General features: G+C 51.6%; 1 protein-coding gene across 4 annotated transcripts in view; it reads left to right on the forward strand.

The window, feature by feature from the left end:
• The first annotated feature begins 23787 nt into the window (after nt 1–23787).
• The window catches only part of CLIP2 (CAP-Gly domain containing linker protein 2), a 78381-nt gene continuing 75042 nt past the window's right edge, over nt 23788–27126 (forward strand). For all 4 annotated transcript variants that reach the window (XM_057529270.1, XM_057529269.1, XM_057529271.1 and 1 more), the window contains exon 1: nt 23788–24136. The gene's annotated coding sequence lies outside the window, so the exon portion shown is untranslated. The remainder of the gene's footprint in view (nt 24137–27126) is intronic.

Consider the following 27126-nt stretch of genomic DNA (forward strand, 5'->3'; position numbering starts at 1 on the left):
AGGAGATGACCTTTGAGGCAGAACTGCACCATCAGGACATTTTTTTCTTTTTTCTAGTCTGAGCCTTCTGTGATTTGTTGGACTTGGGCCCAGACAGAGCTTAGATCTTAAAAGCTCCAGCCACTCCCCTAGGGCCACACAACAGCCACATGGGGGGACCAAGGAGTGTTGGGGAAACCACAGGCTCTTGTAAAAGGGCAAGAGGAGTCCAAGCAAATCTTCCACTTCTCTCCTGACAAATCTGTGAAATCCCAGGAAATTGGATTCACATATAAGCTAAGCTCCCAGACTCTTATCACAAGAGGGCAATTAGAGAAAAGAGGAAAGATGTCGAAAGGAAATAAAATTGAAAACAAAATCCTTTACCTAAAGCCAGAAGCTTTCAGTCAAATTTATCAAATGGGTCAGGCAACAAGTCTTGGTTAAGATGACACCTTGACTTTGACCATTGAAGTACAGCTCACTTCTCACGTGACATTGCAGGATGTGGGGTTGGAAATCTGGTGGCATCTCAGGACCGGGACTGCCAGATATTCCAGCTTTCCACCCACTCATAGCCTCCATTGACCCAGAATGTTGAACCTACTTGATGCTGTTTGCTTTGTTTACACTGAAGTTTTAAAAATTCATTTGTTGTCTTCCAGTGGATTTCCTTATGAATGTTAGCTAATGGTGATACTATCACTGAAATAATTGTTTGCCCTCAGACACCGCAGTATTCCATCACTGGTAGAGTTTTCTAACATTCTCATTAGCATTTTCAATATTAAAACTAACACTCAAAAAAAAAAAAACAAAAAAAACTAATGCTCATTATGTAGTGAAAAAGCATATATCCTAAACATATCTACAGTATAAGGATTTGTTCTCGGGAATTGCTCTGATTAGATGTGCGGGATTTGGAAGCTGGAAACCATTTAGCCTGACTCTTTGTTTCTGTCTAACAATATTGATTGAGAGCCTACAGCCACTGTTATGGACACTGGATGTATGAACAGGGCAAGCTTCAGTTCAGGGCAAGTTCAGAACAGGGCAAGCTAAGGAGGTTGTAGAGAGGGAAAGGGACACCAGGCAGCCAATCATACGTTTACTTAGCTGTGATTATGATGTGTTAGAAGAAGCACTGACTAGTTGTTAGGATATCAGCCCTAGGGTACCACCTCACCTGGGAGGTCAGGAAGGGCTTTGCTGGGGAGGAGGCATTTAACCTGAGATCTGAACCCTGAATCTCTGTTGGCTTTGCCTGGCAGGCACCTCCTAACCCCCTCCTTCTCTCCCATGACTGTCTTCCCTCTCACTCTGTTTATTTCTTTATTGTACTTACCCACGATTATCTGGGTTTATTGCCTTGTTTATTGTTTGTTTCCCCTCCTAGAATGACAGCTTCTTAAGAACAGGAACTCTGTCTATCCTGGTCATCATTTCTCCCCGTTGCCTGTAGTGCTGGCCCAGCGTAGGTGCTCCATTTGTCCTGAAGGGATGAGTGATGGACAGATGGATCTGGGATGAGCGGGTGTTGGGGTTGGAGAGAGGTGAGGCCTGCAGGGGCCAGAGCATGCAGGACAAGAGCAGGGAGCCCCTGGGGGAGGCTGGGTAAAAGCCGCGCGACCCAGTTTATGTTTCGATCTCTCTGGTTACCGTGCCTCGGGTGGTCTGGAGGGAGGCAAGCGTGCATGTGGAGGAAATGCATGCAGAATTGTTTGTGTTTTTTTGTGATCTTTTAATTTCTAATGATGATACTTTTTTATTTTTTGCCGCACTGAGCGGCTTGCAGGATCTTAGTTCCCTGACCAGGGATAGAACCCACACCCCCTGCCGTGGAAGCATGGAGTCTTAACCACTGGGCCGCCAGGGAAGTCCCAATTTCTAAATTTTAAATTGTAAAACATTTCAGATAGACTGAAAATAATATCCACATTCATGTACTCGCCACCAAGACAGATGTTAAAATTTTGCCTTGGGCTTCCCTGGTGGCGCAGTGGTTAAGAATCTGCCTGCCAATGCAGGCGACACGGGTTCTATCCCTGGTCCGGGAAGATCCCACATGCTGCGGAGTTACTAAGCCCGTGTGCCACAACTACTGAGCCCGTGTGCCACAACTACTGAAGCCTGCATGCCTAGAGCCTGTGCTCTGCAACAAAGACAAGCCACAGCAATGAGAAGCCCACACACTGCAACGAAGAGTAGCCCCGGCTCTCCGCAACTAGAGAAAGCCCGCTCGCAGCAACGAAGACCCAACGCAGCCAAAAATTAAAAAAAAAAAAACTTAAGTAACTTTGCAAATAAAATTTCAGTGTGCAGAAGTTGTCTCAGGGCCCCAGAAAACCCCCATTTCCCCTGGGTGTTGTCACTGTATCCTGCAGCGTGTACCAGCATAGTTCCTACCGCAGTACCAGGAGGTAATTTTTGTTAAGTGCTAATCAATGCTTGAGTACTATTGTTAGTACAGATGAGAGAACCAAGGGTCACTGAGATTCAGTCTGCCTCTCTGAGGACATCGTGGCATCCTGGGGGCCTTGATGGCCTGGGGTTAAGGTCAATCTGCCCGCAGAGGAGGTGCACTGGCCACCTGAAAGGCCCTCCCTCCGTGCCTGTCTCTGTCTCTCCTGGAGTCTCTCCCTGAATCTGGTGTCTCTGAATTTGCGACCTGCTCCTGTCATTCCGGATAACGAGGTCACGGAGTGACCTCCAGCCGGCTCTCTCCACAGGCGTCCCAGAGAAGGCGGCCCATTTTTCCAGGACAGTCCTAGCTATTGAGCCAGGATGTGAGTCTCACATGGTCAGTCCACAGAAGACCGGCCCTATGTGAGCTCTGTTCTGGGAGCACTCTTCTGACCACAGTGGGAGATGCAAAAATAAGCCCAACGAGAAGTTCATGATCGGAAGGTCCTCGCACCTGGAGAGCACTTGCGGCCGGAGTGGCCCAGGCCCCACGGGGAGATGACCTGTGAGCTCAGCCTTCAAAGGAAGCACAGCTCAAGTTTAAATCGGTGCTCCTGAGCAAGTGTCCAGAGGACGCCTGATTTTTAAACGTCTACACCTCTCAGCGGAAAATCTTGGGTCCTAGGCCCCCAGACACCTCCGTTTTGAGGGGCAGGGGGGAAGATGCCTACACAGGACCCTAAGATGCACCTTTTAAAAGACCTTCATTTTTCCTCACAAGGTGGCATTTTAGAGGGGGTGGGACTGGGGATTTCAGAGAGCCCACCCTGCTTTAGGCAAATCCCGAGTAACAGTCCTTTAAAAACCCTCCCAGAGAACCAGCTAGTCTACAAAAATGCGGTTCCAGTTCAGTGCCCTCTGTATGTAAATTTTTCATTTTAACTGTTTCGTTACATTTTAACAATCGGGAAATTTTGAAAACTGCTTTACACACTTCCTTGCCTTCTTAAAATAAAAGCGGATGAATGTTTCCTGGTGCCTTAGGGTTTTCACTACAGAGGCTGCGTGACTTGTGTGCTGTGATGGGGGGCTGACCCCAGGGCTGCAGGGTGTGCTACTGGACCACTTGTCCTCACACTTGACAGCCCGGATCGTTAGTCTCTTTGGATTTTTTACTTCTCATTTTGTTCTGTTTGTTTATTCATCCAAGCTCTCCCTTCTTCCTGTTCTCAGTCAGTCTGTCTGCCCTGGCCTCCGTGTGGCTACCTCGCAATCCGCTAGTGGATGGGGGACCAGAACATGAAGTTCGTTCAGTTATGTCCTGGCTAGCCCTCCACCAATAATGTTAAAATTACTACATTTTAACATTATGCAAATGAGAGATGAGAGACAGTACTTCTGTTTTTTTGCCAATCTGGTGTGTGTATATATATATATATACACACACACACACACACACACACGTATAGTACATGTAATATACATATTATCTGCAAATGATAACATATGTGTATGTATAATTGCTGTTCTAATTTTCATTTTGTTTTCTTTTTGTTTTGGCCATGCCGCTAGGCATGCAGGGTACCCCCACCAGGGATCCAACCCGTGCCCCCAGCCCCCCGCAGTGGAAGCGTGGAGCCCTAACCACTGGACTGGGAGAAAACTCCCTAGTTTTCATTTCCTTGATAAGCTCCTTTTAATATGTGTGTTGACCTTTGACATTTCCTCTTCTGTGACTTGTCTGTTTGTCCATTTTTCTGTTCTGTACAAATTATAAGGCCCTTTTGGAGAGCAATGTGTCAGTTTCTAGGGATGCTTTGTTTTTTATTTCTATTTTTATTATTATTATTGTTTTTTTGGCTGCGTTGGGTCTTTGTTGCTGCGCGCGGGCTTTCTCTAGTTGCGGCGAGCGGGGGCTACTCTTTGTTGCGGTGCATGGGCTTCTCATTGCGGTGGCTTCTCTTGCTGCAGAGCACGGGCTCTAGGCGCGTGGGCTTCAGTAGTTGTGGCACACGGGCTCAGTAGTTGTGGCTCTAGGGCTCTAGAGTGCAGGCTCAGTAGTTGTGGCGCACGGGTTTAGTTACTCCGCAGCATGTGGGATCTTCCCAGACCAGGGATCCAACCCGTGTCCCCTACATTGGTAGGCTGATTCTTAACCACTGCGCTACGAGGGAAGTCCTGATGCTTTAGAACTATACATTTTTTTGACCCAGAATTTGCTTCTAGAAACTTGTCTGAAGGAAATACACATATTCGCAAAGATATATGCACTAGGATATTCATTGCAGCGGTTTTTTGTTTGGTTTGTTTTGTTTTTTTGGGCCGCACTGAGCAGCTTATGGGATTTTAGTTCTCTGACCAGGGATCGAACCCGGGCCATTGGCAGTGAGAGCGTGGAGTCCTAACCACTGGACCGCCGGGGAGTTCCCTCATTGCAACAGTTTAGAATGGAAACAAACAGAAAATGATAGACATGTCCATCTGTAGTTGAATGAGTAGGTAAATTATGGTATATTCATGCTGTACAGTCACTTAAAAATGAAGGCCATTTACGTATGCTGAAATGGAAAGATCTCCGTGTGCCCCCCCAAAAAAAAACTCACAGGAAAAACATAATCCAATGCATTTAAAAAGAAACTGTGTCTCAGCCTGAAACAACCAATGTTAGCTGTGTTTCCCTCTGGGGAGGGCAGTGGTGTGGAGGGGCTGCTGGTGAATCGGAGAAGGAACTCTTTCGCTCATGGACTTCTGTTAGTTGTAATCTTCTACAGCAAGAGTTACCTGTGAGCTACTTGTGTCTGAAATATCTTATTTCAAATGAAAAATTATTCTGTCTAAAGTCTTGCCACTCAAGTGTGGTCCAGGGTCCAGCAGCATGGGCACCAGCTGGGAGCAGGTTAGAAATGCAGGCTCTCAGGAATCTCGCCACCAGTAATGAAACCGGCAGAACGCGTCTCAGTACTCAGTAGAGCATAGGTTCTTCTGTCTCAGGGCAGAAAGAATTCAGCGAGAGGCAGAGTGACAAGTAAGGAAAGAGTTTATTAGTATAAGACACTTGTGAGAGATACAAGCGGGTGGGCAAGGGAGTGGCCCACCTTGAGAACTTAGTGGACTATAGTTATATAATCAAAGGAAAAGTGGGGAGGGGGAGAAGACCACCTTCTCCCTCATTCTTGAGTAGACATCAAGCTTCCATCATCAGCTCCTCCTCCACGTCAGGTGGGGGAGTTATTTTGTCCCTACATGGTCAAGCTGGGACTGTCATGGTGCAATGGAAAAGAGCCAAAAGGCAGTAACATATACTAAAACATGGTAAATTATCTCAGGTTTCAGTATAACGTCACCTTTTCCTTATATTTTTGTTTTTCTTGGGCACTGAGAAGCATGTTCTAGGAATCATTAACTTACTGAGCTCACCGGGCAGGATGTGGGTCTCATTCCACCGTTTATTGTTTGGGGGCATGTCTCATGCTTCTGTTGCATGGTTTTGCTGCTAAGCAAGCCTGCTTGGCTTTGTGGTTAAGCAAACCTGCTTTCTTGAGTGATCATTAATTTACAGGGTCGCCCATAATTTTTTCTTTACTTATAATCCCCTAGTGGGATTAACTATTTAATCACCTACTCTGTCCCTATCAGTAATGTTAAAATTACTACATTTTAACGTATGAGGATGATTAATGAGACAGCATGTTTTTGCTCAAGCCTGGCTGCAGAGAATCACCTAGAGAGTTTTACACAAATGCAGAGGCCCGGACCCACCCCAGAGCTTCTGATGTAGTAGGTCTGGGGGCCTGGGCATACAGCTGGGCTGAACCTCTGCTAAGGCGTCAATAAATGAGGGGGAAGCAGTGTGAGTAGGGGTGGGGAGATTCTCCCAGCAGGAACGTGAGACCCAGGGCAGGCTCTTTAGGCTGATCTGTGGGGTATTGTTTTTTTTTTTTTTTTTTGCTTCCTGTTGGGTACTCTGTGGCATGGGGTATTTGGACTGCCAGATCAGGAAACCCACTTAAGAAGTCCTGGGAATTCCCTGGTGATCCAGTGGTTAGGACTCTGTGCTTTCACTGCCTAGGGCTCGGGTTCAATCCCTGGTCAGGGAACTAAGATCCCACAAGCCACCTGGCCCCCCCAAAATTTTTTTTTAATAGGAAAAAAAAAAAGAAGGCCTATACTGAAGAAAACTGTGTGTCCTCACAGGATCAATTAGGGGTTGATTAACTGCATTCAAAAAACCTCATCTAGGGCTTCCCTGGTGGCGCAGCGGTTGAGAATCTGCCTGCCAATGCAGGGGACACGGGTTCGAGCCCTGGTCCGGGAAGATCCCACATGCCACGGAGCAACTGGGCCCGTGAGCCACAATTACTGAGCCTGCGCGTCTGGAGCCTGTGCTCCGCAACAAGAGAGGCCGCGATAGTGAGAGGCCCGCGCACCGCGATGAAGAATGGCCCCCGCTTGCCACAACGGGAGGAAGCCCTCGCACAGAAACGAAGACCCAACACAGCCATAAGTAAATAAATAAATAAAAATAAAAAATTTAAAAAAAAAACAAAAAACCCTCATCTAAGCAGTTTCACATTTCTTTCAGTAACAGTCTCCCCAGGACATTATTTCTCAATGTGAGGTCATGTCCACCATTTCAATACCACATCCACTGCGAATGCTTCATGTTGGTCCAGTCTAGCTGGCTGGTGCTCCAATTTGGAGGGTATATTTTATGTTTCCCCTAATCCCAGAAATAGCCAAGCATGGGTCTCATCTGAAGAAGGCATCATGAACATTTTAAGCAAAGCTTAGTCCCAGCATGCCCACTCATGCTCACACAAGCATGCCACATTCCTTGGGAAGCCCTGAGGGCGTCAGTTCCATGAAGGATGTGTCTCACAGGTGGAAGTGTCCTGGGTGCAGGGATGTGTAGTACACAGGCTGAAGGGTGAGGCGGTGAGGAGACACAGCAAGAAAGGCTGGTGCACAGTGTGTGTAAGGCCCTAAAAGAGTAAGGTCTGACATCCATGGAGCAGATGCGCGGGAGTGAAGGGTTCCATCTGAGGGTGGTAGCAAGAAGAGATGGCCACAGGGCTTCTCTGGTGGCGCAGTGGTTAAGACTCTGCCTGCCAATGCAGGGGACACAGGTTCGAGCCCTGGTCCGGGAAGATCTCACGTGCCGTGGAGCAACTAAGCCCGTGCGTCGTAACTACTGAGCCTGAGCTCTAGAGCCCACAAGCCACAACTACTGAAGCCCACACGCCTAGAGCCCAAGCTCTGCAACAAGAGAAGCCACCACAATGAGAAGCCCACGCACCACAACGAAGAGTGGCCCCCGCTCGCTGCAACTAGAGAAAGCCACATGCAGCAACAAAGACCCAATGCAGCCAAAATAATAAATAAGTAAATTTATTTTTTTAAAAAAAGAAGAGATGGCCACAGACACAGGTGGTAATTGAGTTCTCTTCATCCATCCATCCATCTATCCATCCATCCATCCATTCATTTATTCAGCAAGTATTTATTTAGTGAACCAGGAACAAAGAGTCTGGGCCCTATCAGAGTGTGGGATACGGGTGAGGAAGAGCTTTAGCTCATCATTGCAGGTGCTACAATAAGGGAAATCCCAGGCCATGGATGCGAGGAGGGGGACTCTGAACCCAGATTTAGAGGGGAAGCATCAGGACCCAGGCCAGGACCTGAGAGTTGAGAGGGAGCTATTCTCCTGGGGGAGCCCAAGAGATGGGATGCCCTGGGTTCCAGGAAAGGATGCAAACATCTGGAGGGGGTGTCTTAGAGACCAGTTGAAGCTCACAGAGGTGAGTTCGCATCGGGTGGAGCAATTGGAAAAAACAAAGGGACAGCATCCTGAGAAGGTACAGTTTGGGGAATGACGGGGGAGGTGGGGGGGCGGGTGTTAGGGACACTCTTAAGTAGCTGAGACAAAGGATGCCCAGCTGCAGGAAGCTCAGGTGAGGGACTGGAGAGGAGGTCAGGCACTTCTGCGAGTGCCAGAAAGCCAATCCTGTCTCAAACCGAGGAAGAGGGCATGAAGGGACCCAGGGACTAGGGGAACGGGACGCACCGTAAGGTTAAGCGGCATCCCGACTCACTTGGAGGGCACTGGAGTCCCACACCCGGTCTCCAGTCGGGGGGGGGGTGGAGCCTGCACATGCCCCCCACTACCAACCTATAGAGGAGACGGAGGTGGGCGGGTCCCAAGTAAGCATTGTCCAGGAGGTCCCCACTTTGGACAGTCCCCGATCAAATACCACCTCTCCACAAGCACCCGCAAATATTTACATCCTGTTTATGCCGAGGCCTCCCAGGGCCTCAATTTTCATGAATAAAATATGAGTTTCCAGGCCGAGCCAAGGAGGGAAGAAACCCCCGCCAGCTGGTAGGGACCAGAGGCAGTTTAGCGTTTCGGTTGCTGTCGCCTCCCGCGTGGTATTTGGAGGAAATTTGAATTGGCCGGTCAAGGTGACCCGGGGCGGGAGATTTGGCTGTTTCTATACTATCTGAGGCTTCCTGGAACTAAACTACTTGCAGGGCACATACCTGGAACTTTTTTCATAAGGCTGTTCCCTGAGAAACTCAAGACTTTCGTTTGTTTATCCTTCAGAAATGCTAAAGTCTGAGCATGTTATAGCCAGAGGGGGGTGTTTAGAGATAATCTAGCCCAAAGCCCTCACTTTAAAGATGAGGAAACAGGCTCAGAGGTCACGGAGCTTGCTCAGGGCCATTCAACGAATCGGTGATAATCTGCAGCGGTTCCCTGTCACCTGGTCCGATGTTCTTTCCACTGCATCACACTTCCGGCAAGTACAAAAAATTTAAATTAATACGGTATTCTTCAGAACAGTTTTAGATTTACAGAAAGTTAAGTAGATAATACAGAGAAGTTCCCCTATACCCTATTCCCTGGCACACAGCTTCCCCTATTATTAACATCTTGCATTAATGTGGTGCATTAATTATAATTAGTGAACCAACATTGATACATTATTATTATGTAAAGCTCATAGTTTACATTAAGGTTCACTCTTTTTTGTTTGTTTGGTTTTTGGTTTTTGATTTTTTTTTTTTTTTTTGACCACGCTGCACAGCTTGTGGGATCTTAGTTCCCTGAGCAGGGATCAAACCCAGGCCCTCGGCAGTGAAAGCCTGGAGTCCTAACACTGAACCCACCAGGGAATTCCCAAGGTTCACTCTTTATGTTCATCAGTTTTATGGATTTTGACAAAGGCATAATGTCAAGCATGTATTCACGATTACAGTATCTAACAGAATAGTTTCAGCACCTAAAAATCACCTGTCCTCCACCTATTCAATCCTCCTCCCTTCCTCTCCCTCCCAGTCCCAGGCAACCACTAATATTTTTGCTTTCACAGTGGTTTTGCCTTTTCCAGAATGTCATATAGTTGGAATCATACAGTATGTAGCCTTTTCAGACTGGCTCTTTCACTTGGCAATATGCAGTATATATACATATATTTTTAATACCCATAGAAACTTCCTCATGAGTAATAGAGATCTTATAGGTTGATTGGATATTTCACATTCTTTGCTCTTTCCAAAGATGTGGAAATTCCTGGAAAATGACGCAAAATTCTTCCTTAATTAGAGAGACGGATTCAGGTTGGTGCCTGGACTTGCTTCTTTGAGCCTCAGCAATTTTTCTCCCTTGCCTTTCAGATACCTTCTCTTTAAAAAAATTTCTTCTCCAGCCTTTCTTGTCGGGAATTTTTACCTCTCACGTGGTCTTTTTCTCGGTTCCGACTTCTCTATAAAACCTGAGTTGGGAGTGGGTCGGGGAGAAGTTTTGTTTCTTTGGACAAGGAGTGTCTTTCCTACGCCAGGCTCTGTGCTTGAAGCTATTTCCTGCAACATTTAATTTAATCTCTACAAGTCTGTAGCAGAGAAATCCTTCTTCCTATTTTTATACAGGAGAGAACTGAACAAATCCCTGATCAATTAGCCCAAAGCCAGGCAGCCAGCAAGTGCCTCAAGGCGGGGGTGGAGTTTGAACCCAGGTCACAGGTCCAGATCTGAGCTTTAAACCTTCACTGCTTCCCTGGACGGCCTTAATTTTAATCCGGATCCAAATAAAAAGTCCCCCACATTTCCCCCGTTTTCAAAGTGGGGTGACAATGTTAGTAACCTGAGGAAATACTACTTGTGGGAAAGAAAGTTCTGCTTTAGAACTGCTGACGGAAAACAAAACAGGAAGTCAAGCATTCCTGGCTTAAATGGACCATCTGGGAATCTACTAGAATTAGTCCTGCCGGAGGCCAGGCTGTGCGCGCTTCACCCTGGGCTCAGAGGAGAGGAGAGGGGCTTGAGTCTGCAAACAGCCCTGGGCCGGATCTGCCCTCCCACGAGGGTGGGAGTCAGGGAGGGGGTGGCCACATCTGAGCTGAAGCACCAGGCACGGGAGAGAAGCAGGAAAGGCAGGAGCACCGGAAGCCCTCCAGCTGATGGGGAGGCAGTGCCTTGGGGAGGTGCGGAGCGAGTGGGGGCGGGGGCAGACACCAGGGCTGGTGGGGGGATGAATCAGCCTCGGGGGCGTGTGGAGAGCCTGGCTGGCTGGAGCTGGGTGGGCCCTTGCAATGCACTGGAGTCATTCTCTCCCACTGGGGTTCCTGGGCCGCTGGTACAAATCCCTGGCACCCCTGCTCCTTGAGAGCATAATTACTACCCCCTCCAGAGGACCTGCAGCCATGCCAGAGCCAGGCGCTGTGTGCAGAGCCCTGGAGAAAACGCTGTCTTATTTTGCTCTCCCAGAGAGGGAAACTGAGGCACAGAGCAGTGAAGGTCGTCATCCAGGGTCACACCGTCAGTGGCAGGACCGGGATCTGAAGAGAGGCTGCTGCTCCCCGGACACCCCTCCTACCCCTCTGCCCGCAGCCTCTGTCTAGACGCCTTGGACCGCCTCTGTATCCCCTTTCCCAGGAAGTGCCCGGGACCTGGGTCCGAGGTGTCATCTGATCTCCTCTCTGAGGCAGAAAGGGGGGAGCGAGGATGAGGGGCCCCAGGTGTTTGTGGCCTCAGTCCGGTTAGATGGTAGGAAGGAGAAGGAAGGAATATACCAGAGAACGGGCTGCAGCCGTGGGAGGGGAAACAGGATCCATGGATTCTTTCCCAGTTCCAGGCTCCTTGAGTTAGGGCCTCCAGGCCAAAAAGTGGGCCCCGCACCGGGGCGATGCCCTCTCCACCCCAGCCCACCTGCCTCAGTACCACCGGCGGCTGAACCATCCAACTGGAGGACAAATGGCCATACTTAGATTTTAACAGACAGCCGGAACAGGGCCCAGGTGGAAGGGAAGACCAGGTGGGGCTGCCAGGGTCCCTCACCTCCCTGCTAGGGGCGCTGGAGCCCAGGTCCCAGGCTGAGGTGGCACTACCCGCCAGCAAGGAGGGGATCAGTTTCGCAGCCCCCCACACCCCGACATGCAGCCGTTCACGTCTGAGAAGCCCACCTGAGTGGAGAGGCTTCGTTTACTGCCCCTGCCCTCCTGCTTCCTGGAAGCTCTTCATCTTTTGGAGGCCTGCTCTGGGCTTTTTGCATCTCAAGATCTCCAGAAGAATGTCCTTACTTACCAACTTTCTGAAATGACTTTGCACAGCAAAGAATAATTTTGTAAAGTGAATTAACTTAATTTTATCTGGAAAAAAATTAAAATGGCAGAAGAGAGTCATCCTGGAGCTTGACCTTGGCATGTAGGTGGCCAGGTGGCTAGCATGCCCTGGGCTACCTTGGGCAGCGTTTGCAGTGGTGTCATTGATTTCTTTCGTCTTTACCTTTCTGAGTTTTGTTATTGTTGTTGTTATAAAGATTCATTTATTTAGACACTGAACGTTACACGTTTATTTTGTTAACTATTGAAAAGTGTTAACAAACTATTGAGTAAATGTAACATTACTCTCCATGGCAATTAGGTCTTTGATGTATGATAGTTTGCCCAAGAAATTTTCTTTAAAGAAAGAGTTGGCCCTGGAAGGGGAGGGGCATTCTGTGTTGGAATCCATATGTGGCTTTGTAGAACAAAGAGGCGTGTTGCTAAAAAGTAAATTGAAAATCTCTGATTTAAAGAAGGCCCCCAGAGACTTAAACCATGAAGGAAAAAGATGATAAATTTGACTACATTCATATTTAAAACTTCCATCCATTCACAGACATGATAAACAGAGTTAAATGAAAAGCCACAAACTACCAGAGGTTTTGACAATTCTTCCAACTGATAAAGGAATAGTGTAAATAATCCTACAAATCATTACGAGAAATGACAAACCACCCCATAGAAAATGGACATTTGCATGGATAACTATTTCACAGAAAAGGAGACTCACACAGTCCACCAACTTTTGAGAGATGCCCAACCCCACTTGTAATCAGCTTTTGTTTGTTTGTGTTTAGTTTTGGTTTTGTTTTTTCTCTCTTTTTTTTTAAATGGCACAACTTTTTTTTTTTTTAACTTTGGGTTTATTTATTTATTTATTTATTTATGGCTGTGTTGGGTCATCGTTTCTGTGCGAGGGCTTTCTCTAGTTGCGGCAAGCGGGGGCCACTCTTCATCGCGGTGCGCGGGCCTCTCACCATCGCGGCCTCTCCTGCTGCGGAGCACAAGCTCCAGACGTGCAGGCTCAGTAATTGTGGCTCACGGGCCTAGTTGCTCCGCGGCATGTGGAATCTTCCCAGACCAGGGCTCGAACCCGTGTCCCCTGCATTGGCGGCAGATTCTCAACCACTGCGCCACCAGGGAAGCCCCGTTTTTTCTTTTACAACTACAAGACAGCAAAAACTAAAAGGTCTGACAATACAAAATGTCATCATGGATACCAGACAAAAGAAACTTATATTCTGCTCTGAGGTTGTGAATTGGTACAACCAATTGGGAAGACAATACGACATCATCGTATAAATGTGAGGGCGCACGTCCTCCAAGAATTTGTAAATTTCCCTCCTGAATGCACATGCCACGAGACAGGGACAAATGAGCAAAACCAGAATAAAACTAAACAAGACCCCAAACTGGAAACAACCTAACGGTCCGTCAGCCGGGGAACAGGTGAGTGTGTTGGGGGACAGTGGCCACCCTCATCCATGTGGACGGATCCCAAACACTGTTTTGACCTGCATGAGGGAAATCTCGCAGATAAATACCTACAACATGGTTCTTTTCACATATAGGCTGAAAGCAGCAAAACAAACAAATGATCAAACAAATAAACAAAAACAACGAACACAGCATCATTTGAGGGGCATATACATAAAAAGAAAAGAAAAGCAATGGGAGAAAATCCAAATTCAAGAAAGCAGGAACCTTTGGGGAGGGGATGGGTTGGAGAGGTGGGTGTAGGGGTTTCAAAGGTCCAGGGAATGTTACTTTCTTAAGCCAGGAGTTACTAACATAGTTGTTCTTTTTATTGTCTTTAAGCCATGCCTACAAATGTGCTTTATATGCATGATATTTTATGATCAAAACCAAAAGCAATTTACCACCCACCTCCCCACCCGTATTCCCATCTTATGAACCAAGAACCAGGATGGTGGGGGCAGAAATCTGACCCCGGGCTTCCCTGGTGGCGCAGTGGCTGAGAATCCGTCTGCCAATTCAGGGGACACAGGTTCGAGCCCTGGTCCAGGAAGATCCCACATGCCGTGGAGCAACTAAGCCCATGTGGCACAACTACTGAGCCTGCGCTCTAGAGCCCGCGCGCCACAACTACTGAGCCCGTGTGCCACAGCTACTGAAGCCCGCGCGCTTAGAGCCTGTGCTCGGCAACAAGAGAAGGCACCTCGATGAGAAGCCCACGCACCGCAACGAAGAGTAGCCCCCGCTCGCCGCAACTAGAGAAAACCGGCTCACAGCAACAAAGACCCAATGCAGCCAAAGATAAATAAATAAATAAATTTGTTAAAAAAAAAAAAAGAACTCTGCCCCCAAATCACACAGGGAGTTGGGAGCAGAGCGCAAGATTACAGCCCCACCCTGATCTAAAGACCGCCCCCCAGCCCCACCCTGACCTACACCCTCCCCAATGTAGGAAAAAAACCCTATGTGTCTCCTTTATTCCCACCCGATACTTCACTGCACTCCTGACACCAGATGTGTGGGATCCCCACACCCAGCAATTTTCTCTGCTACACCAGCTGGGGGTCCTGCAAAAAAAATTTTTTTTTTCCACACCGTGTGGCTTGCAGGATCTTAGTTCCCTGACCAGGGATTGAACCCGGACCCTCGTCAGTGAAAGTGCAGAATCCTAACCACTGGACCACCAGGGAATTCCCAGGGGTCCTACAATTTAACTCAATTCTGATGCTCTCTACCTGGAGTTAGCACTCTTAGCTTCTCCCCAAACATCTGGCCCATAAGTTAAGGTTTGAGCCCCATGAGACTGTCCCCCACCACCCCCCGAGATGCCAGTCACAAGTCCAGGTTGTCACCTGTGCTTTTGATCAACTGGCTGTAAATTAGACGTTCCCACGACCCCTCCTTGGGTTCAGTCATTTGCTCACAGAACTCAGGGAAACACTTATGTTTACTGGTTTATTATATAATAGAGGATATGATAAAGGATAAAGATGGACTGCCAGTTGAAGAGATACATATAGCCGAGGTCCGGAGGGGTCCCAAGTGCAGAATCTTCTATCCTCATGGAGCTGGGGTGCATCACCCTTCTGGCTTGTGGATGTGTTCACCCACCCAGAAGCTCCCTGAATCCCATACTTCAGGGATTTTTATGGAGGCTTCATCATGTAGGCACCGTCGATCATTAACTCCATTTCCAGCCGCTCTCCCCTTCTTGGAGGATTACGGAGGTGGGGCTGAAAGTTCTAAGCCTTTAATCATGGTTTGTTCTTTCTGGTGACCGGCCCCCCCATCCAGGAGCCCACCCAGAGCTGGCTCATTAGAACAGAAGATGCTCTTGTCACCCAGGAAACTCCAAGGGTTTCAGGAGCCCTGTGTCAGGACCCGGGGGTCAAATACCAAATAACAGCACAAAAATGCTCCTGGTGCTCTTATCACTTAGGAAATTGCAAGAATTTTAGGAGGTCTGTGCCAGGGGCTGGGGGACAGAGACCAATATATTTTTTCTCTTGTTTTACACCCACCCATCTGCATCCTGATCTAGAGACGCTCCCACCCCACCTCCACGCTTACCTAGAGACCCTCCACCCTACTCCCACCCTGATCTAGAGACAGCCCCACCTCCACCCCTCACCCCTACCCTGGTCTAGGGGCCTTGCTGTGACTCTGATCTTGGTGTTTCCACGAGGCTCCAGGGAGGAGACCAGGGTCAGTGTGCTGATCCAAAACCCGGGGCAAAGGGGCTAGAGGGTGATCTGTCCCCAGCTGGTGAACTGTCTCCAATGCACCCTCACCTGTGGGGAGCTGGCAGGCACAAGAGTGGGGAGGGGTGGCCTTGAGCAACACACTGGACCTCAGACAGAGATCCTTGTGGACAAGAAACTTGGGGAGACTGCAGCTGCAGACTGGGTGTGGGCAGGTGGGCACCCCCTGATTTGATAGATGGAGGCCCTTTGGTGGATAACTCTGGGGAGGCTTTGGTAAATGATACCCTCTTGATTTCTGACAGCCCCTCTGACTTGCTCTGGGGCCTCTGGACACGTCAGCTCAGGGCGCTGGCTGGGAGGATGGAGTTGCAGAGAGAAAAAGGAGCACGTCAGAGGGGCTGCAGGACCGGGGCTCCTCGCTGCACTGGCACCAGCCCTGGGCCCTTGTGGCGAGGGCTGGGGGAGCTCGGCCGTGAGAAAAAAGAGCAGCGGTGTGTGGTGGGGAAACTGAGGCAGGAAACTGTTAGGTGTCTTTCTCAGAGCCCCATGGAGGGTTTGTGCAGGAGCTGCTTTCAGCTCTCCAGGCTGGAGGAGGAGAGGAACCAGCTCACTGATGACATTCACAGACACCCTCCCTCCTGCCAAAGACGGAAAATGCTCATTTTGGTCCCCTCCTCCTCTCTTCCCTGCTAAATCTTGATCAGAGCTGCCCACTCTGAGCCAACATTGCTGCGTCTGCCTCTTCTTGCCCAACCAACAGGAAAAGACAGGCGTGGCAATGCTTTACAGACACGGCCCCACTGCCCTAAATTCCCTGTCTTCTTAGCCCCGCAACTGAGAGGTAGACGTGGCCCCAAGCACCCTGACCATGACTCCATCAGAGCACTTAGGCTTTGAACCCTGTCTGTATGTCTGTCCATGCAGGTGGAGGTGGAGCCTGTCATTCCCATTTTGCAGACAAGGAGACTGAGGCTGCCCCTCCACCCTCACCTCAGTCCCAGTTCCCTGGTGCTCTGCGGGCTGAGCTCTTCAAGTTTCCTCCCAACATCGCTTTTGAGCTGCCCCCTCTACCTGCCCACCACACTTATCCTTCCAGACACATCTGGGCTGTCACCTCCTCCAGGAAGCTGCCCTTGACTCCATGCATTGAGAATTAGATGTGGCCCAAAGCACTCTGCCCACAACTTCATCAGAGCTCTTATTACTTTATACTGAGAAAGTGTGTCTGCATCTTTTCAAAGCAATTTTGTAGCCACACACTGGGCAGAAAAGTGGTGAAAGTATTTAAAAACAGTAAAAGGGGTTTTGTTGCTGGGACACTAGCAGTTTGAATATGAGCTCTAACTGTTGTATGTTATGCACACCTGGACCACATCTGTGGGATGAGGGAACAGTTTAAGAATGATGAAGCTGCAGGGGTGAGCTGTAGAGTAAGGAGTCTGCTGGTGGTTTTCCTAATGATGCTTTGTCTAATGCACTTTATCTTTCCTGCTGAAAAGCAACAGGGGTTGGACAAATGACCTCCTAGCTTCTCCCCAAACATCTGGCTCACAGACACTGGGGGTGGAATGACACCAAAGCTCAGAGGGTGCCAGAAGGTAGGGTGGGGAGGATGGAAGGGTGTGTGGGTTGGTCTAAGAAAAGCCAGATTAGGCAGTGCAATTCTGTCAGGCAACCAAGGTGGCCGAGAGCCCCAGGAGGGGTGAGACCGGGAATGTCACTGCCCTGGGCCAGTGTGAGCCTCCTTAGGACACTGGTTCCCAGACATTCCAGGAATAGATGCCAACTTTGACCTCCATCTGCCGCAAAGTGAACGAAAGTTTTCCAGAAAGCCAGGTTTACTTAATTCAAAGGGCTGTCTTTTATTCCAAAATGAAGTTCTTACCTTTTTCTGGTGCTAAAATGTCCTTTCTTTCAGGCAATGATGGTGATAGCCCAGTTGTTTTTTTCCAGCGTCTTTTTATGGTAAATTCACAAACTGGTAACCTTCTGTCAGTTTCAAGTTTTGTGTTTCTGGTGGGGTGGGGTGACTGGTGATTGGTGTGACTTCTCAGAAGGACCCAAAAGACCCAAACCAAAAGAGATGACCCCTTAGGCGGGGGCTGCAGAGAAGGTGCAGCCTGTGAGGGGCAGGCGGCCCTGGAGGGAGCAGGGGCCAGCAGCCAGCGTCCTGGGGAGAAGGACACTGGCAGTCTCCCCGGGCAAGAGGCTCACAGAAACAGAATAAACATGATTCCAGGGTGTGTTACCACCTCGGCCGAATGATGCAATGCACAGATGTGCAAACTTGGGGACGTGGAGAGAGGGATGAGGCATAGCAGCTGGGAAGGAAGGCTCTTTCCCTTGGTTGGAAAGCGAGGGACTGCCGAGGAGCCCTGCAGGCAGCACCTTCTAGAGACTTCCCTTGGCGAGAGGAGGCTGGGTGCTTGTGGCCCAGCTGGGGACCCAGAGAGGAAGTAACCCCAGGGGTGTGGCAGGCACAGGCACCTAAGGCCTCTACCCAGAGAGGCAGATTTCCACCCCAGCGGGAACCACCCCAGCGGGAACCACGGCGGCAGCGAAGTCCTTAGCCGCACGTCACCCGATTCTCAGTGATTGTGGGCGCTGTCCACCCATGGAGGGGGTGGCTTCTCCCCTCCACAGTCCCCCATTTCCAAGGCCCCCCCGTTGAAGGAGCCCATGCAGGAGTCGCCCAAGGAGAAGTGCCTTCCCCCGCCAATCAGGACTCAGCGGAGGACTTGTGCCACCCCAGGGTCACAGGTGCCCCCCTGCTGCGTATTCACAGCCACTGCTTCATCTGAGAGGCAGGAAATGCAGGGATTAAAACATGGACTCTGGCCCCAGGCGGCCTGGATCCCACCGGGTGCTTCTTCCTACCTGCCTGTGAGCCTGGCCGAGATTCAGAACCTCACCTGTAAATGGGGCGGGTACAGCCCCTGTTCCTGGGGCGTCCTGAGGATTACGTGAGCTTACAGAATCTCAGGTGCTTAGAAGGGTGCCTGGCATGCAGCGAATCATCAATGCAGCATATACAATAGGCACTCAAAGTGTACACCTGGAACTGGCACTTTGCGAGCAGCCCTGTGGAGGAGGCAGGATTCCTGTGTTACCTGCCCAGGGTCATAAGGCCGGGGAGCAAACAGAGCTCAGGTTGGAGTTTAAGGTGGCATCTATCTCCCTGTTCTTTCCTTACAGGCCGGAGGGAGCCTGGCTCTGAACCCCGGGGGCCTGGCTAACCTTGCACTCACAAGCTGTGTGATCTTGGTCACGTCTCTTAACCTCTTTGTGACTCGGTTTCCTTTTGTCTAAAATGATACAGTAATCCCACCAGCTGTAGAGTATTTGGTGAGGATCACAGGAGTTAATACTGACAGACTGGATAGACAAATGGACAACGGCCAGACCACAAAACAGAACAGACTCACAGCCTGCAGCCTCCAGTCCAGGAAGGCAAATGGTAACCCCCGGAGCAACGGGCCCTGAATGGCCAAGGCTCGATCAAGAACTGCCAGCTTCCTGAGTTTTTGCCCCTACTTCCAGCTTAGGGCCAATTCCCGAAAGCCAAATGTGCTCCCCTCACCAATCACAGAGGTGATATTCATCCCTCTCTAGTTACCCAGCCTCCAGCCTCCCCAGCCAACAGCCTCCAATCAAAACACACCTGAGGACTTCCCTGGTGGTGCAGTGGTTGAGAATCCGCCTGCCAAGGCAAGGGACACGGGTTCGAGCCCTGGTCTGGGAGGATCCCACATGCCACAGAGCAACTAAGCCTGTGTGCCACAACTACTGAGCCCGTGCACCTAGAGCCCATGCTCCACAACAAGAGAAGCCACTGCAATGAGAAGCCTGCGCGCTGCAACAAAGGGTAGCCCCCGCTCGCCGCAACTAGAGAAAGCCGCATGCAGCAACGAAGACCCAACGCAGCCAAAAACAAATAAATAAATTTATTAAAAAAAAAAAAAAACCTACACCCGAACCTTCCCTCTGGTCCTCTCTGAAGCCTTCCCACTCCTGGCCTGTGACTCTTTGCCAAATGCAAGTGATGCATCTGACTCCCTCGCTAGAGCAAGCGCTGAATAAACAGCCTTGGCTGGTTCTCCGCTGGGTGGTCTTTGTGGATTTCCATAATCCATACGACTTCTGTAATAAGTAGTCAGAAATGCCAGCTTTGGGTCACTCAGCGAGCCTGGGTACGGGCTGTATCAAGCCTGTACCAAGCGGAGGGAGGGGGCACGGCTTCCTCTTGAGGAAGAACTGGGCTCAGGCATCTTCCTTGCGTTTGAAAGTAAGGGTGTGGCCTTCAGAGTGTTGTGTCCTCAGCTCACGTCTCCATGGTGATGTCACTCCCAGCTCAAGGCCACAACAACATCCAAACAGTGTTTTTGTGTGTTTTTAACAGAGACACAACATCCAAACAACCATTTGAACAGACACGGGTTTGGGTTTACATTTCTTTTGTTAGTTCTAAAAGTAACACATGTTTGTAGGAAAACGCAGAAAAGGGAAGAGAAAAATCCCATTGGCTCCCCCCACCCAGAGGCTACCACGGTTACATTTTTCCCCCTTGATGGTTTACAAGGCTGAGATTGTACCATCTGTACAATTTTTTTTCCATTTGACATAAATCCAGGAGTGTTTCCCGTGTTATTTATTACAAATTCCTTGTAAACAGCAATTCAGAGGCTATAAAATATTCTATCATGTGAATGTCCTGTTGGTCCTAAAAAATTATACAATAAAAAGTATCCCAGGGAGGCAGCAACCTGCAGGCCAGCTAGGCCTCTCGCCCCACTGCGGGCCCCCGCGAGAGCGCTGCCCTGGCCCCACAGTTATTCCCAACGTGCTCTTCCCATGAAACTCCCCCTCCTGTGGGGCTGCCAGTCATGGCCAGTGTCAGCAAGAAGATGGCCAAATCAGCACTTTCTGTGGAGACAAAAGAGCTGGGTGAGAGGTCTATGGGGAGAGCCCCCTCCCCCAGTCCTCCCCCCTCCCCCCCATCCCCAGGCCTGATGTCCAGGGCATCGTGCCCAGTTCCACCCTCCACATCTACAGCAGAAAACCCCAATCCAAGCTTCAACAAGATAGAAGCGGATCTTCTCTCACGTAGAACAAGCCTGGCAGCAGCAAGGGCAGAACCTCTCAGGTGAGTTGCCCCTTTGCAGCTCCGCCCACCGTTCAGGTGAGGGGAAGCTAGTACTCTGTGGTGTTCCCTGCTGCTCTGAATAACTGGGGGGGGGGGCTGTCAGTGAGGGAGGTGGGCCGGTGGGGGCCGGGGTGGGAGGAGGGCAGAAGAGGGGTGACTGAACTTGCCAGGTGGCACAGGTGAGCTCAGGTGCGTCACAGCAGCACCTGGGTAAATCCCTGTCTCTCTTTAGACTTCAGTTTCCCCACCTGTACAAGGAGGGGCCAGAACTAAATGGTGGTTTTGTTTCCAACAAGGAAGCTTCTTAGTCCATCCCTGATGGGCTGGTGTCCTGGGAACTTTATCCAATTTCCTGGTTCCAGAAGCCTCAGGTGTCAAAGAAGGGAGAGGTAGGGCCCAGGTGCCATTTGATCTGGGTCAACCCCCCTCCCCAGCCCTGCCCCAGTTCAGGCAAAACACACTTTCTGCTACACCCCACTTACCCCCTGTCTGTTCTGAGCTCTCTCTCCTGCCCTAGAACCTGGGTGTACAGACCAGGTGGGCTTCAGGGATCTGTGAACTGCCTGAACCTGTCTGCAAAACTCCGTGTGTGTGTGTGTGTGTGTGTGTGTGCATGCGTGCGCACGTGTGTGCATGTGTGTATGTGTGTAAGCATATTGCATGTGTCTGGGGAGAGTCCCCATGGATTTCAGAGTTTCCAAGGCATGTGTGGCCCTAAAAACTTATAAGAACCCCTGGCTTGGGCTTCTCCCTTTGTTTCCTGTGCTGTCTCCCCTCCCCAACAGATTCCCAGCCCCCCAGCTCTAGCTTGGAGCCTCCCAGGCTCCCAGCTGGTCTCTTAGGGCTTCAGCCTGCTCCCACGGGCTGCCAGGAGAACTTTCCTTTTTTTTTTTTAATAATTTTTTTTTTGGCCGCACCTCAAGGCATGTGGAACTTCCCTGACCAGGGAACGAACCCGCGCCCCTGTAGTGGAAGTGCAGAATCTTAACCACTGGACCACCAGGGAAGTCCCAGAACTTTCTGAGTTGTTTCTGATTGAGTCCTATCTGCTTTCTGTCATCAGGACGCCCCTGGCCTTTGTAGCCATCCTGGGCTCCCTTCCTGCCCCACGCTAATTCCCAGGCAGAATCTTCAGAGGAGAGTAACCTGCAAAAGCCCTGCCCTTTTACTCTTTGTGTTTCCTCCTCTCCATGGTGAGAGAAGTCCCTGTTAGAACTCATTGCTCACAGGAGAAAATCCAAACTCTTAATAGACACTCAAGTTCTTTTCTAACCTCGCCATTTGAAACAAAGTTCACGTTTCGTGAATGCAGGCACTATTTGTTTTTAGCACTTCACATAGATTAACGTATTCAACCTTGATAACAGCCCTAGGAGGTAAGTGTGTCACTAGCTCCATTTTATAGATGGGGGAAACTGAGGCCCAGAGAGGATTGCCCATTAGCTGGTAGGTGATGGAGCTGGATTCTTACCACTGCACTTTGCCTCAGGTCTTATGTCTCAGTATCAAGACCGTCCATCCCAGCCACATGGAACAATTCACTCCGTGTTTCCTGAGCTCAGCCCTCTCCACTCCCTTCCCACCCTGTTGACACCTCCTCCAGAAGCCTGCTCTCCACTGGGCTCACTCCGCACCCTCCTCCTACCTTGGTCTCCAGGTCTGGCTCCCCTGACCAGCGGAGACCTCCTCAGGGCTGGTCCAGTGCCCACCGTCCACCATCAATATCATGACCCACTTGCTGAACTGAAGTGAAACACTATCTCCAATTTATCAGTGGGGAAACTCAGTTTAAGAGGTGAAGAGGACTTCCCTGGCGGTCCAGCGGTTAAGACTCCACGCTTCCACTGCAGGGGGCACGGGTTCCATCCTTGGTCGGGGAACTAAGATCCTGCATGCCGCACAGCGCGGCCAAAAAATAAAAAAAAAGAGGTTCATTCATTTCTCAGAGATTATGGATACCAGTGGAGGGATGGTTGGTAGCAACTTAGCAAATTCATCCATTCAACAAGTGTCATTGAATGTCGACCCTTGGCCAGGCAGTGCGCTTATTCACAGGGCACATAAATAAGAGCAGGCCTGGTGCCTGCCCTCCCCAGTCTCACTGTACAGACCACACCTCCCCCGACACACCCACATTCCCATATGCAAGGGAGATGGAGGTGAATTTGAGATGGGCTTTGAAGGGGAAAGATGATTTGTCAAACCGAGAAAGTGGCGAGGAACCAGCAAGGGCAAAGGAACTGAGGTTAGCTTATCAACGGGAAAAGGGAGAACAAAGGCACAGAGGCCAACCACAGCCAGGCACCTTGGGTGTTGGGATTCAGTTACTTCTCATCCCTGGACTGCCACTTAGCCTCTGCCCTTGATCTACCTGGGAGGGGGTGGAGGGTAGGGGATGGGGGGTAGGCGGGTAGCTATCCCAATCCTCTGATATTGTAGGAGCCAGCTCCTGCCGGGGGAGGATGGTGCAGGGTTCAATCTGTATCTTGGGTACCACTTTTTCCAAACTAGTGTTGGGAGAAAATCACCAAGACATCCGTGCCATTTGTCCCCACCCGTTTTGGCCTCAAGACAGCTCAGTAGGACCTGGAGTTCGCACGTCAGCTACCCTGTCTCGTCTTCATCCCTTCCTGTCCAGTTCAAACGTCACCTCCCCTGTGAAGCCTTCCCGGAAACTCCAGAAACCTCCCCATCTGGGACATCCTTGTGAGCAGAGCAAGGCTGAAGGATGCGCTTCCGCCAAACACGACTGAAGCACCAATAGGTGCCCAGAGCTGAGGTGGGGGCTGGCGCGCCTCCGACGCCCCACAATTGACTGCCGCTGGAAGCGGTGGACAGGCTTCCACTCCGTTTTCCGCCCGCCCGCCCCCTTGCGGCGCGGCGCCGCAGCCCGAGAAACGCGAGGCCGCGCGAGCGCGCGCCTGACCCCCGCCGCGCCAGGCCCCGCCCCCCCGCGCCCGCCCTAGCGCCGGCCCCTTTTGTTCCCTTCTGGAGCCCGGCCGCTCGCTTTGCTCCCACTCAGCTCCGCTCCGCTCGGCCACCGGGAGCGCAGGCGGCGGCCGTGGCTGCTAGGGTCAGCGGCGGCCGGGGCTGCCAGGGTCAGCGCCTCCCGCCTTCTCGCCGCCGCCTGGCCGGCCGCACACGCGGCGCGAGGCCCGGGCCCGGAGCGCGAACGCGGAGCCCCGGGCGCCAGGAGGGGCTGCAGCTGGTGGGCAGCGGCGTGCGGGGAGGGGCCGCAGCATCCTCTGTCCCCGCGGCGCCCGGGCCGGGAGAGGAGGGGGCCGGGTCCCCGGCCACCCGTCGCTCAGCCTGATGCTGGAAGGGCGAAGGTAGGAGCAGCCGGAGGGACCCCGAGGGAGGGGGCTCGATGGGCAACAAAGGACCGAGGGACGCGGGAGGCCGCGGTAGCCCCGGCCTGGTCCGAAGCGGGGCGGCCGGCCCGCAGGCATTGTCGGGGCGTGGGGGAGGTCTAAGGGTCGGGGGCTGGCGGGTGGGCGTGAGCGGGAGCTGGTCCTGGGTGCACCCCCAACTTCCCCGTCGCCTGCAGGCGAGGAGGGGGCGCTGCTGGTGTTGGCGGACCCTTCCCGGGCTGCGGGTCCCCTCGGTGAAGGCATCACCGGCACCCTCGGTGCCCCCAACGGGGCTTCGGCACATATACTGGGGAGCCGCCCGTTCCTCCTCCCAAGGGCAGCGCTGGGCGGCTGGACGCGCCGCGGGGCTCTGGGCTCACAGGCCCGGCGGAGGGGGTGGTGTGAGGGTGGTGGTGGGGTGAGCCTGGTGGGCGCGGCTACGCAGCCCCAGGATTTGGGAGGACACGGAGCCCCCGCTCCGCTGGCTGGGGTCGCCTGGCCAATGCCCTTTGCACAACTTGGTTGAAGTGCATGGCGGAGGGGGATAGAGGGAGACTGGGGTGGGGCGGCTTTCCGCAGGGGTGCCCCCCCTCCAAGCTGGCGCTCATGGCTGGTGAGGCAGCACATTTTCTGCCCTCCCCACAGGGAGGGGCCGTGGCCGCGCAGAGGATGCTTCGCTGGGCCTCCAGGGCCCTCCCGTTTAGGTCCTTCAGGCAGGGCCTGGGCGGGGCGGGTGCCCACTGGGCAGTGCCATGCAAGTCCCAGCCCCACCCTGGATAGGAGCGGGCACCTTGTGGGGAGTCACACACCCAGCTGCGAATCCCCCAACCTCTGAGATGCCGCCTCTCCCTTCTGGGTGAGAAGTGGGAGTCCAATATGGGGGGGGGCTGCCCTCCCCCCTGTAAGATGCCCAGGGAGGCTAGTGGGGGTGGTGCTGGCTTGGGGTTGTGGGCAGAGGAGCGGGAGGGTGCAGGGAGTACCACGTGGGGCAAGACTCCCAACCAGTTGTAATGTAAACAATGAGCCCTTCATTCATCCAGCTGCTGTCACCTGGCCCCGCACTGCCAGGGGCTGACAGGTACACAGGACTGGAGCCTCGCCGCTCCCACGGAGCACAGCCCAGCAGCCTTTGATGAGTGCAGTGATGGGGGAGCTGGGAGCACAGAGGAGGGACACCTGGAGGATGGGGTGGAGCAGGGAGCTTGATAGAGCTCACTGTAGAAGTTTGCTGTCAGGATGCCACAGGGGGCTTGAGGGAGGGGAAAGAGCATTGGCAGGGGACAGGAGTCAGAAAAGGAGGCAGGAGGCCGGGTGGCTGGTGGCTGAGCGGAGCAGCAAAGGATTTGGGTGACTGGGGCATGAGGTTTAAGGCAAGGGAGGTTCTGTTGAGGGAAGGGATTGTTCTGTCCCTCCTACTTTCCCAGGTGGGGCTCCTTAGACGCCCTTCTCCAAAAGCCCCGGATGCATTGGCATCTGCAGTGCCTGGCCTGGGAGGGGTGTCGGGATACAGGCTCTGGGACAGGTGGAGGGGGATGGGACGGAGAGGAGTTTCAAAGGCAGAAGAGTCTGGCGGAGGAGACCTGGGGGGAGCCTCAGCACACAGGACTTTGTACCCATAAGCCCCCAGGTGCAGCCAGCAGGCTGGGAAGGAGGTGCCTGAAATTTTTATCCAGAGCCTGAAATCCCAAGGGGTGCCACCCACAGAGGCACTAATCCCTTTTCAGCATCTGCTGTCCACTCTGGCGATTAAGAGTTTGGATGCTGGAGCCTGACAGCCTGGGTTCAAAGCCCAGCCCTGCCACTTACTAGCTGTGTGACCTCAGACAAGTCACTATACCTCTCTCTGCCTCAATTTCCCCATCTATAAAATGAGGATACTTAAGGTATCCACCTTTTAGGGTTGTTGAGAGAATTGAATGGATGGATGTATGCAAAGTGTGTACTGTGATGGAGAGAATGCCCGGTGTTTGTTGTCGCTGCTGTACTAGGTGGCCCTCCAGCCTCCATCCACACCCACGAGTGGCCCATCCCCTCCCCAGCTGTTTGTCCATTGTCAGGTAGTCCTGCCTTTAGCCCTGCCCAAGGCCCTGCTGTTCTCTGCTTCAATGCAGCCTCCTCCCTGGGCTGTTTTCTCTGCTCTGGTCCAGCCTCCCTTGGTGATGGGAAGGCCACCATCCCCACAGCCCTGGCCATCCTTGCTCCTTCTGCTCTGGTCCACGATGTGGGGGACAGTTTTCTCTTGACCTTTCCTCCCTGGCCTTGCCACCCTAAAGATTGATCCTGCCCTCTTGATGCCATCTACCCTACCTCTGCTTCAACACCCAGAGGAGAGAAGCTGCGTTCTTCACCCCTCCTGGTTCCCTGCTATCTTAGTCTGAGCTGTTCTAACAAAATATTAGGACTGGATGGCTTATCAACAACACATTTATTTCTCACAGCTCTGGAGGCTGGAAGTCTGAGAGCAGCATGCCAGCATGGTTGGGTGAGGACCCTCTTCCGAGTTGCACTTATTTTTGTATCCTCATGTGTGGAAGGGGCTCGGGAGCTCTCTGGGGTCTCTTTTACAAGGGCACTAATCCCATTCATGAGGGATGCACCCTCATGACCTAATCACCCCCCAAAGGCCCCACCTCCTAATACTGTCTCCCTGGGGGGGTAGGATTTCAATCTATGAAGTGGGGTGGGGGGTGACACATTCAGACCAAAGCACCTGCCCGGTGGTCCTTGGGGAGAATGTCAGCCTTCGTGTAGGTTAAAAAAAAAAACAAACCCAATGCATATTGAATGCTTACTCTGCCAGGAACTGTTTGAAGCTCTGAGTGCCTGTATTAGTTTGTGGGTATCTTGATACCATCGCCTCCATTTTACGGATGAGGAAATTAAGATGTGGAGAGGTTTCCCTGTTTACCCTCCACACATTTGTTAAACATCTACTGTGTGCTTGGGAGACCTGCTTCCTTCCCCCACCC

The sequence above is a fragment of the Balaenoptera acutorostrata genome, chromosome 15 (assembly GCF_949987535.1).
Source record: "Balaenoptera acutorostrata chromosome 15, mBalAcu1.1, whole genome shotgun sequence".
Classification (NCBI taxonomy): domain Eukaryota; kingdom Metazoa; phylum Chordata; class Mammalia; order Artiodactyla; family Balaenopteridae; genus Balaenoptera; species Balaenoptera acutorostrata.